This window comes from Microtus oregoni, unplaced genomic scaffold, assembly GCF_018167655.1.
Source record: "Microtus oregoni isolate MIOR12 unplaced genomic scaffold, Mior012 000081F_ref0000091, whole genome shotgun sequence".
In the NCBI taxonomy this organism is placed as follows: Eukaryota; Metazoa; Chordata; class Mammalia; order Rodentia; family Cricetidae; genus Microtus; species Microtus oregoni.
The window spans coordinates 669,062-688,829 of record NW_024544541.1 but is presented as its reverse complement, the minus strand read 5'-3'; the positions used below and the strand labels follow the sequence as shown (position 1 = coordinate 688,829).

At 48.3% G+C, this 19,768-nt stretch overlaps 1 protein-coding gene across 9 annotated transcripts in view; it reads right to left on the bottom strand.

The window, feature by feature from the left end:
- The window catches only part of LOC121441719 (calmodulin-binding transcription activator 1-like), an 840,008-nt gene that overhangs the window by 384,132 nt on the left and 436,108 nt on the right, over positions 1-19,768 (bottom strand). The gene's annotated exons all lie outside the window — the stretch shown is intronic.

The window sequence follows — 19,768 nt, the reverse complement described above, 5'->3', positions numbered from 1 at the left end:
ATATCCTTTGTTCTCTGAACACAGGCAATTACATTGATTTTTTTTCAAATGTTAAATCAATCTTGCCCATCCCCAGTTAACCCATTAATCATGGTGAATTGTCCCTTTCACACGTAGCCGCATCCCCTTTGCTAATACCCTGTGAGGGGTTTTTCCAATTATGTCCCTGCTGGTTCGTGGTCAGTAGCTTTCTTGTAACGCCTTGGTCTTAAGATCAAACACACTGGCCTGTCCTCTCTCTTCTGAATAGTGCTCAGTAAGGCGAGTCTGTCCTCCTCTAGGATATCTGACAGTACAAAGCATGAGAGTGTTGTCTTCATTGGAAGGTTTATAATTATAAAATCAATTTCTTTAACAAACAAGGATTCGGTTAGATTTCCTGTTTCTTTTTGTACTGACTTTGATTATTATTATTACTTTTTGCTCTTCAAGATATTTGCCCATTCCATCTGTGTTACCCAATCAATCACCATAAGGTTTTATACTATTCTCTTATTATAGTTTTATTGGATAAAGTCTTCCAATTGGGGTCATTTTTCATTAATGGTATTAATAATTTGTTATTTTCTGTCTTTGTTTTTGGATCATATTAGTTCTAGATGTATCAATTTACTGATCTTTGAAGAGTTTCTATTTCTTTTCTAGTTTTGAGAATTTTATCCTTGTATACCAGGAAAGATGATGGCATCAACTCCCATTTTCCAATCCAGTTCCTCCCCATCCCCCACTACATACCCTCCCTTCCAACCTCTCACCTGTATTTTTCGGGGGGGGGGGATTTGTTTGTTTTATTCATGTTTCCCATTGCTGTTCACTTGTTATTTTGTGGATATGCTGGTTGGTGTTTTGTTGACTCAACAGAAGCCAGGATCATTGATAAGGAGGAGCCTCAACTGAGAAAATGCCTCTGTCGAATTGGCCCATAGGCAGGTCTGTGGGCTCTTTTCTTGATTAATGACTGGAGTGCGAGGGCACTGCCCACTGGACCCGCCAAGCGGTACTACCCCTAGGCAGGTTGTCCTGGGTGCTAGAGAAGGCAGGCTGAGCAAGCCGTGGGGGGCAAGCCAGTAACTAACACTCTTCTGTGGCCCGGGCACCAGCTCCCGTCTCCAGCTTCCTGGCCTGTTTGAGTTTCTACCCTGACTTCCCTCGACAACAACTGTAATTGAGACATGTAAGTCAAACAAACCCTTTCCTTCTCAAGTTGTTCCTGGCCAGTGTTTTATCACAGTGATAGAAATCTAAATAAGACAATTGATTTACTTTATCTTATTTTTCTACTTTGATATTAATCAGCTTTTCCTTTTCTACACGCTACACAGAAAAGCTCACATAATCTTTTAAACACTTGTTAATACAAATTAAATGGATTGATTTTTATGCACACACACAGTATAAGCACTGAAAACCATAACCCCCTTCTAAGGCCCACTTTCCCCGTAGCCACAGCTTTTAACCACAGCCAACTTTTCTGTGTTGGCTCTGAGTTTTCATTCATTTAAAAACGTTATCTAGCAAGCTTCTGCTGTGTTATTTTTTTCCTCTTCTATTGTTGTTTAGTCTCCAAGTCTCTGGGAATATTTTAGACACTTGTTTTGCTGTCAAACTCACAATTAATTCTGTTAGTCGGAAAAACAGAGTCCTTTTCCGTGTACTGAGCCGTTTATGGTTCGGTGGTCCGCAATAGTCAACAGTCGGGGTATAGTTGGGATTGTCACCATGGTGACCTCATTTCTTGGTTGGCACAAAGCTGTCTGAACAGCCCCTTTATAATCACAGTGTCCTTAAGAGTTCATCCTGATGTCCTCTCATCCACTCCTGATCTTAGTTCCGTGGGTCACGGGGCAACTTTAATTTTAATGTTTTGAGAAACTGACATTGTCTTCCGTAGCAGAACCGTTATTTTACATAGTTCATATTCTCATCTTCTCTCCCCACCTCAGTCTGTCAGCTTTGGTGGTCCTTTGTCCTTGTCCCTCCATCCCCCACACACACCTGAAACAAGGTCTCACCATGTAGCTCTGGCTGACCTAGAACTCGCTCTGTAGACCAGGCTGTCGAACTCACAGAGATCCACCTGCCTCTGGGAATGAAAGGAGTGCGTCACCACACTCAGCCTTGGTTGGACATTCGGAAGACCCAATGTTTGTTGCTCTGGGCTTTCGTTACTGATTCCTTTCTCTTCCATCTGTTTAACCTGCTCTGTATCGGTCTGTCCTGGCTGCTATAACAAAAGGACCGTGTGACTCAGACAGCATAAATCAACTGTTTCACAGCTCTGAAGGCTGGAACTCTGTGTTTCTGCTGTGGATTCCCTTCCTGGCCGGCTGAAGGCCACCTTCTTGTCATGCCTTCCCTTAGCCTTTCCTTACAGAGAGGGCGTGAGCTTTGTGATACACCTCTCCCCTTAGAAAGCGACTTCATCTTTGAAAATAAATTGTGTGCATGTGTGTGGTATGTGCACATGCATGTGGAGGCCCACAGAGGCCAGATGTGTGTGTGTGTGTGTGTGTGTGTGTGTACATGCACGTAGGGGCCCACAGAGGCTGGAGTCATCAGGTCCCCTGGGGCAGGAGGTACAGGTGGCAGTGAGCCTCCTGATGTGGGACCTCATCCTGATGTGGCTCCTGAGGACCTGCCAGGACCTCAGCCTGATAGCAGCAAGTTCTTTTCCTTCATCTTAAAGGGTTTTTTTATTTGTATGTTTTGTTTTTTGTGAATATTGTTTGCTTTTGTGTGTGTTTCTAGAAATGTCTCTTTTTTCACTCTTGAAAAATTTGCCCACTGAGTACAGAGCTGCAGGCTGGGGGGAGGGGGTGTCCACTTTAGGCTGGTGGGGAGGGGCATCCACTGCAGGCTGGGGGTGGAGGGAGAGGTGCCCTCTTTGCTGAGCAGTTTTCTCTTTTGTGATGCTTAGGATAAAAATCCAGTACTATCTCTTATTTTTATAACATGCCTTCCCTCCCCCTCGTTAAAAGCTCCCCCTTCCTTGCTGGTGTGTTTAGGAATTGATTTTATTGCTTGGGTTAACTTCTCCGCATTTATTCTATGATCTGGTTCATTGAGCATCTAGGCTCTTTTTAATTTTATAATTCCATCAATTTGGAGAAATCTTGACAAGTATTTCTTCAAAACATTTTTGTCCTGTTTCTGCTGTTGATGTTGGTTTGCTTCTGAGAAAGGGTCTCACTATGTAGCCCAGGTGGGACTGGAATCTATCCTCCTGCCTCAGCCTCCCGAGTACCGGGATGCCGGAGTGTACCTCCACACCCCTTCTTCTTCAACATGCCCTTCTCCCATGACCTGCAACCCCAGCAACAGAAATCAGGTCATGTGCTATTGCTCCATTGTTGATGGCTATTCTTCTACTTCCTTCCATCCTTTCTTCTCTGGGTGGTTCGGGTACAGTGACTCTTATTGCTTGATGTCTATGTTTTCCGATTCATTTTATTTTATGTCTAACCTGCAACTAGACCAGACCCTAGGGTGATAGCCAGACCTTAGGGTGAACCCCATAAAACCTAACACCTGTTACCCATTTCTCTGTCATCCTAGCTTGTTGGTGGTGGACATATTGGTGACTTGCTTCTAACTAATCAGGAATATTCAATGTATTATAACAGAATTGCCATCTATGATTAAATATAGAAACTATGACTTCTGTCTTACTAGAAAACACCATTTGACATCTGCAAGAAGTCCATATGGTGAGATAGTGAAGGTGGCCTGTGACTTGCGGCCAGCTAAGGCCTGAAGTCATTGGTCTAACATCTGGTAAAACCCAAATATTCACATCAGCACACCCTCCTCACTTGAGCCTCCAGTGAGCCCTCAGCCCCTGGCTGCTCCCTTGATTTCAGCCCCATGAACGTCCTGTCGGAGGGTTCCACTAAGTTCCTGCGGGTCTCTGACCCTCAAAACCTACGCCCTGGTGGGTATGCATGCTTAAGGCTGCTGAGTTTGTTATAGCCCGTGATGGATCAACAGATCACACATCTGGCGAGGTTTGGCTTTGAATATTACGTCTTCTAACCAGTCTTGCTTCCCTGTGTTCATCTGCCCCTGTGAGTAGTGCACGCAGGACGTTGTTGGCACTGGCTGTCGCGAAGCCCTTGCTGTGGGCTCCATTCCTGTGTTATTTGTTTTCTGTGGACTGATTTCTTTCTCCCAGATGTAGCTCACATTCTGATGATTCTTTCATGTCTAATAATTTTTATTGAGCTCAGGGCATGGTGAATAATGCATCATTGATGGTGGATGTCGCAATGTGATTTTAAAACGGGCTGGATTTTGCTGTGTCAGGCCTTGCATGACGTACAGCTCATTGAAAGTCAGTTGCTCTGCTTTTTGAGGGTGAATTGACTTCAGGAAGAGATCAGCCTTGTTAATGACACATGAACATTCTGGGGTCTCTATCAGATACCTGGGTACTAATACAAGTTAGTCTGAGCTTGACCATTTCTCAGGGCCCTGAGAATATTTGGCTTAGAGCTCTATATTAGTGACTTTTCTTGTTCCTGTGTCAAATACCTACAAGAGGCAACTTAAGGAAGGAAGGGTTTATGGGCTCAAAGTTGGAGCGCGTAGGACATCATAGCATGGGAGGCAGGAGGGTCATGAGGTCGCTTGCTTATGAGCAGGAGACAGAAAAGGAATAAGATTGAGGACCAGGTTACAAACCTCAAGGCCCACCCTGTAGTGAGCCTCTTCCTTTAACTATGCCCAATCTCCTAATAGTTCTACAGGCTCTCAAAACGGTGTCATCAGCTGGGGACCAGGATACTCAAACACATGAGCCTGAGGAGGAGACTTTTCAACTCAGACTGTCACAGGTTTGCTTTCGGGCAACCTGGGGATGGCCTGCTTCATGCTTGTGCAATTTAGGGTTCAGCCTCAGGCTCTCAGGGAGCAGCCACGCAAGGAACCACCGTGCAGCTTCCTAGATATATTCTCCTGTCTATTTCCTTTCCAGCACTCCCCCAGGACTCTTCCCTAAAAACTGGAGGAGTCTCTGTCTCCCCACTCCATCCTCCTCCTCTACCCAACTAGACTGCCATGCTCTGCTTGCCCCACACACCTAGGCTGATGCCTGGAAACACTTCCGTCCAGATCACTGAAGACCCTTCCTCTCTTCAGATCACATAGCCCTGAGCCCTAATGCCCAACCCAGCTACTCATAGATCCCAGCTGGTTCAGGTGACATAGTGAGTTCACTGTTGGTTCTATTAAAGGTCTTTGAGCATTCGGGGAGATGTGCAAGAAGAAAGGGCTAGACGTTTGACTCCAGCGCTTGGGTCTCCTAGCTCTCTGCTGATTCTCAGCTCCATTTTAAGGCTGGGTGGGAGAGACCTTGGAAACATGTACCAGAAATACTTTCTCTCTCTCTCTCCAAGGGAATTTGTCATAGTCAACTTTAACTGTCAATCTGACACAACCTACAGCCACCCAAGACGGGAGTCTCAGTTTGGGGGTTTCTCAGATCGGATTGGCCTGTGGGCATTGTTTTGACTGTTAATTATTGTAGTAGGGCCTTGTCTGCTGTGGGAAGCACTCTCACCAGGCAGATGGCCTTGGGCTCTATAAGAAGGCTAGCAATGCAGGGGCCTTGAGATAGCCAGCAGGCAAGTAGCATCTTTCATGGTGTCAGCTTCAACTTCCTATTTGCATTCCTGTCCTGACATCCCTCGGTCAATCAGCTCCCTTTATCCCCACAGTTGCTTTTGTACAGTGTTTCCTCACCACCATGGAAAGTTAACCAGGACAGTGGTCCAGCCACAGGGTCCTAATGCTTCAACAGCGGCACTCAAGCAACTGGACTCCGCCTTCTGCGCGAGGAGTTGTCAGCCTATGGCAAGCATCTGCCAGAGGCTTCCTGCATCTACAACAGACTGCGATTCACATAAGTGATGGCAGATATGCCCCCACACACAGCCATATGCCCCTGTTTTCAGTTGAGATGTTGCTCTGAGGGTGAGTCTGGATATTTTCCTCTCGGTGGGGTCCCAGCAGACCCCATGGACCACGAGCATCCATCTCACCTCCACACAGATGATCACTGGCTGAGGGCCCACTCTGTGCCCCGAGGGATGCTCTAGCTTCCAGGGGATTCCCCCAGGTTGCTGTGCAGAATCCCCCATACAGAACCTTCTGAAATCCCACCTGTGCCTGAGGCTCACCCTGAGCAGGGGGAGGCAAACCTCCGCTCTGCAGTTCCCATCCCTGGCCAGAGAATGTTCCACCTCCTATCTCCTGCCTGCACTCCAGAAGAGGGCACCAGATCTCATGACAGATGGTTGTGAGTCACCGTGTGGTTGCTGGGAACTGAACTCAGGACCTCTGGCAGAGTGGTCAGTGCTCTTAACCTTCGAGCCATCTTTTTGGCCCAGCTCCTGTCTTCTGAAGACAGAGAATGCACCATGTGAAAGTCACTGACGCCACAGCAACTCCCTCCCACATCTGTCCCGCAGAGGGCACGGACGGAGCGCTCCCTGAATTGTGATGTGTTTAAAGTACCCTTAGAGAACGCCAGGAGCCACCTTCCTACCCTTTCCTCAACTCCTCCACTCCACAGGAGGGAGACTGACATCCGGAGGGCTCAGCGAGCATAGCCCAGGGCGGGGTTGCCCATCAGGAATTTTCAAAGCTGCCTCCCAGACTTCTGCTACAATCTCATTAGTGGTTTCTCAGGACTCTGGCCACCTTCCCTTTGCCCACCTCTCCCCTAGCTCTTGTCCCTTCACTGCGGCAGGACATCTGAGGTGCTACTGACCTTCATACAGTCCTGCCCTCTGGAAATGGTCCACCCACCAGAGGGCAGCTCCTCTTTCTACACACCAACGGGATATTCCTGCTTCAAATAGGTCCATAGGGCCCCAGTATATCATCAGTAATCAGTGTTGGTATCTGAGCATGGGCCCTGAGTGCCACCCTTTAGCCTGCTTGTTCCAGGGTCCTGTCCTTGTTCCTGCCTCCACCCCTAAAATCCACTATGTAGGGTAGGCAATATGGTAGCCATGGACAGCATTCCCTCCCTTAACGTCCAGCAAAGCGACACACAATGGATGGAGGATGGATGGAAGATTTCAATAACCAGCCATCGACTGAGCAGTGGCACACAGCTCAGCCTCTATCCTCCCAAGCACTAGGTCAGAAGAGTTTCAGGTCCTAGGCTAGACCTATGTACTCTGTAGGGTCTCCCAGACAGCCCTGATAGCCCTGAGTTACATCTAGACTATGCTCATGCCCATAGACCAGACAATCCCAGCATGAAGAGTGTTCCAGGTTTGCTCTCACAACTGAAATCACATTGGCGTCTTGGTGTCCCACCCACTCGCCCCTTGCAGCTTGGCAGGGAAGCCTCCAGCAGGCCTGGTCCTCTCCATCCTACTGCATCTGCGTAAGTGACGAAGAAGAATTTCAGATTTTCCTGTTTTCCTCCCACACAACCTGGGACCTGAGCTCCTCCATCCACCAGCAAAGACTTTAATATTTAAGCTGCAAGCGGCGGCCAAGCACTGTCAAGGGAAGAAAGCTCAATTTTCTCCTACCGTGTTGTTCTCCTGCACGCCCTTCTAATCTCCACCAAGCCCTCAGACAAGGCCTTCCCTCTCTCTATGCAGCATCCTAAGTTCCTGATTATGAGGCAGAGCCTGATACAGGGCTGGGAGGAGAGTCGGAGTCAGAATCTAAATCACAGGCTGCCGAAGAGCCGGCTGGCCCTCCAGCCTCCCCGTCGGCCATCCGATGCATCTCAGTAGAGGATACAAGCTGTGTTTATGATGTTCTGGTGACAGCAGTGAAGTGGAAAGGAAGGCAACACTCACCAGGAGAGGGGGAGCCATTCTTCTCTGGGGGTGACCACTGGTAAGTTGGCCCTTCCCCCATGCGTGGGCCCCTGAACTCAGGATATGGAAATGTGTTGGGATGGACTCAGGAGGAGCTGGAGGGATGAGGGATGGCTACGATCAAGATCCATCTTATGCTATGCATGTATGAAATTTTCTAAGAATAAATAAAGAATAATAAGGTCTTATTTAACCTGCTGATGTTGTGAGTGTGTGTGTGTGTGTGTGTGTAGGTGTATGTGCACATGTGTGCATATACATGAAGAGGCCAGAAACCAACACCAGGAGTCATTCCCCAGTGACATCTATACTGATTGAGACATGGTCTCTCCCTTGGCTGGGTACTCACTCACAAATTGGGCTTGGATGTCTGGCCAGTGAGCTCCAGGGTTCTGCCCACCTGCATTCTCCCCTGCATACGAATAGCCAGTAGGAGTCATCACAGCTTCTGGGGATCATACTCAGGTTTACATGGTTCACTGGCAAGTACTTCACTCAGTTGTGTCCCAGGCCCAGGCATGGGACACTGGACAGGACTTTATCATACTAAGAACAGATTCTACACTACATCATGTCACAGGATAGGGTCAAGTCATGGTTCAAAAATTCCGTAGCCATATGTTAATGTAGTTTCTGGTCTGTGGCCATCCATGGGTGACAGGACAGAAGAATCACCTTGTTGCCTAGCCCCAGCCTGCCAGAATTACCAAGGAAAAACTGGCAATGAGACCCAGGATGCCCGGGCCCCCACAGCCCCTTCCCCAGTCTACTGGTGTGGCAGCCCAGAGAAAGGCACCTGATGCTAAGAGTTTCCTTCCGGCGCTTAGATAAATTCACTTGAATTTATTTGGCTTTTATTTTATGAACCGAAGGTGAGTACAAGTCATCCCATTCATCATCAAGAAAGGGCAGCCCCCCAAAGGGGTCGACAGACAGACACTCTTTCTGCAAATAAGTAAAATGGTGGCTGCCTGGGCCAGAAAAACTGGATGAACTGAAGTCTGGGATACCCTCCCCCTTTTCCATCCATAAGCCAAAATATTGCTAAGGCTTTTTATAAACAAAGATAATGAGTTGTATAATTTATGTAAATTAACTAACGCTGCTGCATTTTCTAGAAGTAACATAAACTGCATTATTTATTTGATGTGCTTTTTGGAGTAAAAAAATATAATTATAATCGGATATTGTACCTAACAAGTTTTTCCCATTGTTTCCTGATTAGCATTGGTGGTTTGGAATATCAGATGTGGGATCGCGGAGCGTGCCACACTCGGGAGGGCTTTCCTTTTGCACAAGAAAGCGGCAAGTGTCTGACCTTCGGCTCTTCAACATACCTTTCTGGGCAGAATGAGGCTTCACAAGAAGGTTGTTCTGGGCACAGCCCAGTGCCGGGTGCTGGTTATTTTCAGCTAATGCTGGCAGGGGTGCTAGTTGATCAGCTACTCTGGGACATGACTAGCTCCATTTCCCCTCGCCAGTGGGATCCCAGGCACCAGCAGCAATGTCGGCCTCGCCCAAAGGCTTCCTCAAAATGCAGGATCTAGCCCCGCCACACCACAGCCAAATTCAGAGTACCCAGGAGACTCATCTGCTGGTGGGACTGTGAGCAAACGCTCTACGTTTATGCTCAGGGAAGGCCTTGGTTCCCAGATGCTCCCAGCGGTGTCCCCCAGCTCTCCTGCCCCTCCTGACAGCAGCAACCTCCATCCCCTCACATCTAACAGACAATGCAGAGCCGCTCACTGCAGTTCAATATACCGTGGGATGCAATATCACCACATTAGGGGCATTAAAAATGCAAGGACAGATAATGAAGCCCAAGAAATGAAGGGCTGACCCCGAAACCCTTGCCGCCCTGGAAATACTTCTGTCACCTAAATGGGAGGTGATATCTGCTGGCCCCTGTTACATGCCTGCTCCTCTTTGCTCCCAGGCAAAGTGCAAGGTCCTGGAAACCGCCGGATGCAGATAGCCGGTGCGTCCACTTTGTTTGCACAGCAAAATGCAGAAGATGGGCCTTTATTGGAAAGCGATGGATCTTTGAGAGGATCGCCTCATCTGGGAGCCAAGGTCAGGACCTCTGTTTACCCACCTCCCTGCAAGGCTCAGCTCCTGCGTACTGGGGGTGAATGAAACCAAACATCTCAGATGGGGAAGCAAACGCGTGAGGCGGGGGGAGGGGGGTAATTTACAGAATTTATTTCATCTCCTTTCCCTTAATCATGTAAAAAACAAAACCCCCAAACATTCTACATTCTGGTTTGTGTCCAACACAATGTGCAAACTAATTGAGTGTAAAACCCATTGCTCTGCGTTATATCCGCTAAAGTGCGTGCGGCAATCGCTCCTCCTCCCCCCAGCTCTGCTTCATTCCTGTTTTTGTTATAACTCAGTCCGTTCACAATATGTCATTGCAAACGCTATTTGCAAAAGAAAGTATAAAAAACAGATTCTTTATTCCTTGGTGCATTTGTTTTCATGTCCCCTTCTCAGCCTCTCTGCATTTAGACCGTGCTTCCATCTGGAGGGCTTAAAAAGAAGTTATAGGCAGAACCGCCATACATAACGAAGCACACGCTCATCTGGTATTTAGCCTGAGAATTTTACTGCCAGGTGTTATGAAAGGGATGGGGGGAGATACGGACACAATACCGTTTCATCTCGTTTCCATCTTGTGTCTGAACATGCTCATCAATCTGGGGAATGGGCTGCTTCAGTGCAGCTACTTAGCGTCCTTCCAGGAAAAGGCAAATGCCATCAGAAAGGAGGCTACAGTGGGAAAGGTCAGGGATCCCGAACTTTGACTCTGTTCCTGCCTAGGGGAGAACCAGAAATCTGGAGTGCCAGCCCTCCAAATTTAGCCATCTAGGAACCGGAAGCCTATTTCCACCAGGTTTGCTCACCTACGATTCAGCTCCTCACAACAATTAAAGAGTTGAAGTCAGCAGCAGTGTCTGGGGACAGGACTCAGTTGGTTCAAAGAATTGCCACACTAGCACCAGAGCCTGAGCTCAATCCCCAGAGCTCAGGTAAAAGTGCTGTGTGTTGTGACATGCATCTAAAGTCCCCCTGCTGGGAACATGGAGGCAGGAGGATCCTTAGGGCTAGCTGTCCAGCCAGTCCAGGGTCAGAGAGAGACTCTGTCTCAAAAACTTAAGGTGGAAAGAAACTGAGGAAGACACTATGACTTAAGGTGGAAAGAGACTGAAGAAGACACTATATTAGCCTATGGCCTCAAAATGCATGCATGTTCACATGTACCAGTATCTGTATGTATGCAAGCACACACACACACACACACACACACACACACACACACACACACACACCATACACATCAGCAGAACTATCCATTTCTTTCCTTTTCAGCAGAAGGATCAATTTCTTTTCTATAAAAATTTATTTTTATTTTATGTCTATGGGTGTTTTGCCTACATCATATATATGCATGGCATGCATGTTGAGTGCCTACAGAGGTCAAAAGAGGGTTTCAGATCAGATCACCTGGAACTAGGTTACGAAGGGTTGTGAGCCATGTGGGTGCTAAGAATCGAACCTGGATCCTCTGGAAAAGCAGCCATTGCACTTAACCACTGAACCATTTCTTTAGCTCCAAAAAGAACGTTTTTCTATGGGCCTGTTATCTGTGTAGAAAATAAAGCAAAATTCTATGTGTGAGAAGCTAACTGCAGAGTGGTTCAGGTTGTGTTCTTTGGGGAACCCACACTTCACGGGACATTAAATTAACACTTAGGTCTAATTGCATACATAAAAGCACATGGCAGAAGCAGGGAGGGTGGGGTTAACTTAATATCAGCACCTCATGCCATGTGCAAGCAGCAGACATTCGTTTGAGTGGCAGGCATGTGGGGGTTAAGTCTCGTCCTTCCCACATGAGCTCCCTGCAGCCCCGTATGGAAGAGGTCACCGTGTCCAGCATCTGCCTGCTATTTTGAAAAGCAAAAGGAATCACAGACCATTTCTAACCTCAAGCAATCAGACAAGGCAAAACCCTTGGACGTCCCACTGACTGTGGCTTTGGGATCCCCTGCTGAACATCACATCACCTGGGAACATTGTCCCAGGGGGGGCAGGCTGGACAGTCACACTGTGTTTTCTTCGGCAGTTGACTCTGACTTCTGCTGGGCTTGCTATGATCTGAGAACAGGCATTGACCCTGTGGCAGCCTGAATGAGCAAGACCCCCCCATAGGCTCAGGTATCTGATCACCTGGTCGGCAGTTGGTGGTGCTCTTTGGGGAGGTTAAGGAATGTTTAGGCAGGGTGGCCTTCCTGGGAGAAGTAGATGAGTGAGGCAGGACTGTGGAGTTCACAGCCTTTCCACACTCACAGATCGCTTTCTCTGCTGCCTACTTCCTGCTGCCGTGCCTCCCTCATCGTTATGGAGTCTCCCTCTGGAACCATCAGCTAAATCACTCTTTCTTCCATAAGGCGATTTTGGTCACTGTGTTTTCGCACAGCAAGGGACAGAAACTAATGCAGCCCCGAGACAAGAGGACAGAGCGCCCCTCCCTGTCCTGGACCCCGACTTTGTACATGAGCTCTGCTGCCCTGCGGCTTCTGGGGAAACACTACAGACAGATTTCTATGGGAGTTCCAGGTCTAATGGTGCTCACAGGGTCCTCCAAGAAGTTAACGAGCATTCATGACATTGCAAGCAAAGGGAACACAAACTCACACACTAACCTGACCCCACATACAGTCCCAGAACTGAAGGCCACTGTGGGCAGAGTCTCTTCACAGTGAGAGTTAAAAAAGTGTGGCTGAGTGGGGTGGCTCAGCTGCAAAGTACCCCCTGGGCGATTATAAAAATCTGAGTTTAAATCCCTAGAACCCACCTAAAATCCAGACACGGCTGGCACATGTCTACAATCCCAGCACCCTCACAACAAGATTGGAAGTGGAGACAGGAGAATCACTCTAAGTTTGAGGTCCAGTCATGTCGCAGTATGTAGAAGGAACTGACAACAAAAAGCCCCACCTCAAACAAGGTTAAAGGATAAGATTGACAGCTACGGTTGTCCCCTGACTGTGGCATGACACACTGCACACACACTCACACACACATACACGAGATGCAAAGGCAAAGTTAGAAAGGATCAAACAACCGTAGAGATCAAGTCACTGTGAACTCAATCCACCAACCAAGGGATGAAGAATTGTCGTCTCTGGGTGAAGGATGTGAGGGCCTAAAGGGAGGGAAACCCCACAGCCACTTGCCGTGGAATTTATGTTTCCATAAGTGAAGCATTAGGAGCCTTGCTCAGGGAAGAAATTATTGATACGTGTGTTCCCTTAAGGAAGCTTCTCGAGAGGCCCATTCCAGATCTAATAATAATCTGTATTCTTCTGAGATGGCAGGGCCAATCTTTGATTTCCCTATCACCAGCAGAGGTTCATGAATCATTAAACTGTACAGCCTCGGAGCTTTGGTTTATTGTGCACCACCTAGAATATTTAATAAAATAAATTCTAAATAATCAATTCACGAGCAGTCGACGTTTCTTACGCTTTTGTAATAAATGTCTACTTTTTGCATCCATCAAAAACTGCACGTAAATCGTGGTGGCAAAGAAGAAAAGTACCTTTGTCGTTTCCTGCTGCTGTCCTGTAAGTACTTAAGCAGGGGACAGATGACATCTGCATCTCTCCACGGTCACTACTCCAGGGGGATTCTGCAACATCCCACATGTCACTCCAGGTCCAAGGATGCATCTCTCTACCTCTGGGACAACTGGTCCTTTAGCCCACCCAGTGCTGCAGAGCAAGGTTCAGGGAGCACTCTGAAACTTGCCTAGACCTCCTGGGATGCTCCATGCTAGTACCTGGACCTCCTGGGATGCTCCATGCTAGTGTCTGGACCTCCTGGGATGCTCTATACTAGTGCCTGGACCTCCTGGGATGCTCCATGGACCTCCTGAGATGCTCCATGGACCTCCTGGGATGCTCCATGCTAGTACCTGGACCTCCTGGGATGCACATTCTTTGGGAAGAAATGTGGCATTTACGGAGTCCTACTTTCTAGGTGCTTTTTCAAGGGACCTTTTCTTGACTTTCTCAGGCTGGAGACACTTAGCATGAGACAAATAGAAAGCACATAGCATGCAGACCTTTTGCCACTAGAAAGAAAGAAAACAAAGATACTCCAACATCCCTGTCATATCATTAGTCAAAGTATTAACCGGGGCCTGGGGAGATGATTCAGTAGGTAAATCATGCATCATGCAAGCATAGAGACTTGGGTTCAAATTTCTAGAACCCAAAACAAAGGCCAAACACGGCAGCGTGCACCTACAATCCTACAGTAAGTATGGTGAGATTGAGTGGAGACAGGAGGATCCCCATGGACTCTGGCATACACATTAGAGATGGAAGGGCATTCTTTACCCAGTGAGCAACGAACCACCCTACCTCAACGAAGGTTGAAGGCTAGAACCTCTATACATGGTCTGTGCACACCCACAATCACATACATGAACACATCCCCCCAAACATAGTCACACATCACAGACAAGTGTCAGCCCACAATCACATACATGAACACACACCCCCAAAACATACACACCTCACAGACAAGTGTCAGCCCACAATCACATACATGAACACATCCCCCCAAACATAGTCACACATCACAGACACGTGTCAGGCTATAAACATGGGTATGAGGACACAGCAAGACTCGGACTCAAGTTGAGCACCGAATGTATATTAAGCGTCACGCCAAGAGCTGGTCTAGAGTGCCGGTGGAGGACACAGGGTGGGGCTGTGTCCCCAGAGGGCTGTGGGTCAGTGTCAGCTGGCATCTTCTGCTTCAGAAAATTGACATTCGTCTCCTGCATTGCCAAGGGTGACTGAGGAATGGCAGGCTCAACCGCACCATCAGAGAATTTAGTTAGAGATTTTCAAAAGGTGCCGGCAGTCAAGTAACAAATTGCACTGACTCGTGGAATTTTCCTCTTGACTTTTTCCCTTAAGATAGAGCGAAACTCATTCAAAATAGTTTTAGACTGATTTTTCACTTTATGTGCGTGTTTTGCCTCCTTGTACATATGTGCATTCTGCGTCTGCCTGGTACCAGCAGAGGTCACAGGAGGCACTGACTCCCCTGGAGCTGGAGGGACTGATGGCTGGGAACCACAGTATGGATGCTGAGAACCAAGCCTGAATGAGTCCTTAGCAAGAGCAGCCAGTGTGTTTAACTGCTAAGCCAACAGGGGGCTTGGGATGAGATACCCAGACAGGACCCTGCCATGGGCACAATGAAGCACTAAAAAGTAATTTGCATATTAAAGGGGTATGGGAGTCCCAGGGGGGATCCATAAACAAAGGCCACTTGGGGCAGCAGGGCAGATAGGCTGTGAGTCTTCTAGGGTGATGTGGACCTTGTGGTCAACGGGTCACCTGTGAGCAGCCAGGCAAGACACAAAGTGAAGTAATCCTGTGACTTCCACACTGACCCCAGCTGAAAGACAACCACCCTTCGTCAGGATTGGAACTGAGCCATAGAGATGGAAACAGAAGGCTATCTATCAACCAGGAGGAAACCTCAAGGCATGCAAAAGCTCTCCTATAGAGTCATCTACTTCCTGTCTCCCATTCTGGCTCAGTTTCCAGGGAGACAGAAAAGGTGAGATCAACAGTTAAAACCACACAACCACCTAGGACGTGCAGATCAGTGGGTGCCACCCAAGAACCTCAGCCTATGCAGTGAGAGGAAAGGCTGCCCCCCTCCTTGCTGCTGATGAACAGCCCCTCCCCCACTTCCATCTTCCCCCTCTACCCATCCCCCTGTTTTCCCCACAACAGTGGCTGAGGTATTGGAAGCACCCTAAGAGCCTGCGGCCGGAATACTATGCAGAGCTTAAATCTTCCCTCTGCTGACTCAAAAACGCAAGTGATGGTTTCTCCTGCAGCAGATTAGAGACTCAAGCCCACAGGACATGGGGCTCCCCACAGGATGTATCCCAAAGAGTGGGCATAACTTTGCCGGGCAATGCTAGGAATTAGGAGACCAATTTGCCATTCAGTCAAGTGAAGGCCAGAGGTATCCTCACCTGCCAAGCAACCACATATACATCTGCCTGTCCACCAAGAGACAAATACATAACACTGTCTCAAATGCATGCCCAGCTCTGGATGAGGTCATGGTGAGTGGTTACAAGCTCTTGTAGCTCTCCTCCTGAGTTCTAGCAAGCAGTTCAGGCAGGAAGGAGCCCGTGGTGAGTGTGATAGTGGTAGCCAAGGGTTTATGTGGTTGCCCTTGAATCTGCTAAACTTCCCACTCCTGGTCTCATGGACTAACCTGAAAGGACCTTTAGGAACCATTAGGATAAAAATTAAATGTGAGTTCAGCCGCTCCAGTTGATAGTCTGCTGAGCTGCTTCCTCAAGGAAGTGTCCAGATCACCGAGGCTCAGATCAGATTTACAGGACATTTTATATCACCGTTCAGCAGAAACAAGAATCGCATGCCCTTTAAGGCCTCTGTGGCACATCTTTATGCACGCGCTGTTGTCCCAACACCACTGAGAAAGCCCTAGGCTCCGTGATGGATGCTGTACCTCCACTCCAGAAGCCCAGCATTGGGAAGTGAGTAGCTCATCAGAGACAGCAGAGAATGCTGGCCCTCGTGTCCTCAGGGACACCCAAATCCAAAGCAGACTAGTTCCTGTCTGCAAAGACACAAAGAAAAGGTGACGAGGTAAACAACAGCAGGTGATGCGATGTGAGTTCAAAAGTATGGCAGGTACCACTTTATCAGAAACATGCCCCGTGAAACATTGGAGATGCACTGGGACTGAAATAGTATTTATTGTTTATCTTAGTCGGGCCCCAGTCTTGTGTATGTGGTGGAGTTGCCGTAGCCCGTGTGGAGGCCTATGGAAGTCAGAGATTGACATCAGGTGTCTTTTCCCATTCCTCTCCATCTTATCTTTTGAGGCAAGGTCTCTTGTTGAGCCTGGAGCTCGCCATTTCAACTAGACTGGCTGCCCAGTGAGCTTCAGGAACCCGCTTCTCTGCCCATGCCCCCTCCCAACACTGGGCTATAGATGCATGCTGCTCTTCTTAGCTTTTGCATGGGTGTTGAGGGTCCAACCTCGTGTCCCCATGCATGCATGGGAAGCGTTTTATCCCCTCCCCAAGTCCTGTAACTGTGTAACCTGTAGGCTATCCTTTTCCCAGACTTTTCCTTCCTCTCCTCTCCTCCTTTTCACTTCCTTCCCCTCCCCTCCCCATTTCTGCCATCTCCCTACTCCTCCCATGCCCCAACTCCAAGTTTTAGTTACATGAGCAATGGAGATTAACTATCTACCCCATAGGATAACCAGGTTAAATGAAGCCCAGGCAAGACAGTGACAGAGAGTTTCTCAGACACACAGCACACCTCACTCCCAGACCCCAGGAGGGGCGAAAGTTAGGTCACCAGACACTAAACCTGGGTAATAGGTTGGCAGAGAGAGGGTCCTATAGCGAAAAGTACTTGCTGCTCTTGCGGAAGACCAGAGTTCGGTTTCCAGCGCCCTCACCTAGCAGCTCACAACTGCCTACAACTTTACCTCTGATTGTGAAGGGCACTGCACTCATGTGCACAATCCCACAAACAGATTCCCACACATGCACATCACTGAAAATAATAAAAAAATTGATTTTGTAAATAGAATAAGGTATTCAAAGCTTGTTATGCAAGCATGAAGACACAAGTTCAGATCTCCAACACCCACATAAAAAACCAGGCATGGCAACACACATCTGCAACCCCCAGAGCTTTGAGAGCAGAGACAGGAGAATCGTGGCCATATCCCATGGAAACATCTGGCTTTGTTTCTGCACATTGCCAAGCATGACATTCTCTCTCCACACCCAACACCCTGAAGTCCCCAGTGTCCAGACATCAGACAGAAGCGTTATAGCATAGAAGATATAACATGTTTAACCATCTGTGTGCTGGACACAGATCCATCAAAGAGAACACTCCTGAGACAGGCATGGGTGAAGTCTGGAGGAAGCAGTACAAGGGGGTATTTCCCTCTGGCTGAAGAGGAGCAGGGATGAACCCTGGAAGACTTAAAAGTCAGTGGCCACACCACAGAAAGAAACATGGTCTACATGAGGAATGCTGTTTGTGCACGGCAAGTCCCCAGGAAATACCAGGGACCAAACACAGCCCTTTCCAGAAAGCAGAAACTGTATTGGTCAAACATACACGGTGGGAGTGGCAGGCCGCTGGCCCCGCTGAGCCTCTGTGGTCCCTTGCTTCGTTAACCTGTTTCTCTCCTCATCTATTCCCTGCCTTTTTCCAGACTTGATTTGGGCCCCAGACCTGTTTGGGCTGACTACTGCCAGCATTTCCCATCATCTGCAAGCAAGATACCTATTTATCTTATGGCCGGGAACAGAGCTGAAGGGATCTGGCTCTGCCACGAGGCGGTTATTTCATGCCCTGTTAATTCCTAATGCAGTAACTACAATATCGTTTCTACTTTCGAAAGAGGTACTTTTTTTTCCCTTTTTTAATATGTGGCCTAAGTGCTCAAATAAAGAACATCATTCTAATGAGGACAAGTCCCAAAATGTAACCTCATTACGGTCACTGCTGCGCCAATGCCGGCCTTCTAGCTTGAAGGCTGTTAATGGAGAAATGAGGGACACTGGGTTCTTTCCAGGCAGCACAAACAGATCAGCAAAATGTTCACATCCACAGATGACAGTCAGAGGAAATGGACTGGCATTTCCACTCAGGGACGGGCCAGGCCGGGGACCGCCTTTCATCACAGAAGGATGGGTTCTATAGGAAGCAGGGCTGGGTCCCGTCTCCCACTGCATCAGCAGCCACAATGCAAGACCCGTTCACTGACCCCAAGGGCAGACTGTCTTCACCAAAGGACAGCGTGAGATAGGAGCAAAGGGCCCTGTAGTAGAACCCTATCCCCTGACCACAACAGCCATTGTCTTCATCAGAGCAGCTCAAAGTCTTCGCAAGTCACCCTTAAGATCAGGCTTGCTGAAGCGACCTTGTAGGAGGACGGATGGGGAGGGTCACATGACCCTCACCTTAGAGCTCTGTGGTGTCTCCTGCACCTCTGCGCCAGCTGTAGGTAATCCTGCCTTGTGGTCTTGGAGGTGCGACAGATAGACGTGGGGGGCTAACTGGAGAGGGGGCTACAGCTGCGCTGCTATGGGGACGTCCCCATCCTTGACTTTGGGGTGGTGTGGCCATTTTGGGGAGACCTGCTTTCATTTAAGCACTTTCTCACCCTTGCCCAGTCAGTAAGCACAATAAACCCTTTAATTTCCGTCGCGTTAGGAGTTGCTAGAACTGCACCTCTGCTGTCACTGATTATCGGGGGGAGAAAAAGGCTGTTGACAGCTACCCATGAAAAGGTGCATGCAATAATCCAGGCACACAAGAGTGGATATCCAGTTTGGCCAGGGCTAGAAAAGATGCCCACAAGCCACCATCCAGTCAGTTGATGGGAACTGGTTCACAGAGGGCTTCTCGGCAGATTCTACCATGGCTCATGCACTTCCTAACCTTTATCCATCACCTAACACCTCCCCGTGCTACTGTCCCAACGCCAGGTCTGCCTTCTGTGCTGACCGCATTTTCCACACAGGACCTTGGAATTCTTCCGGCACACATCAAAACCCTAAGATTTTTGTATCCTCCTGAGATTAGGGACCACACACCCCTCTTTTTACCCCTGAACCTCCCAGTACCTGTCACCATGACAGTGGGTGACAAGTACCCAATAAGTGGATGAAGGATGGACCACACCAGGTAAATAGTGTGGGCTGAGCTGATCTGAAACCCTAAAGGTCACCCTGAGTGCCAGGGACAACAGTTATGCTTAAAGCTGAGAACTCTCAGGTTCCAGCCCCAGCTCTGGGACCTATGAACCCC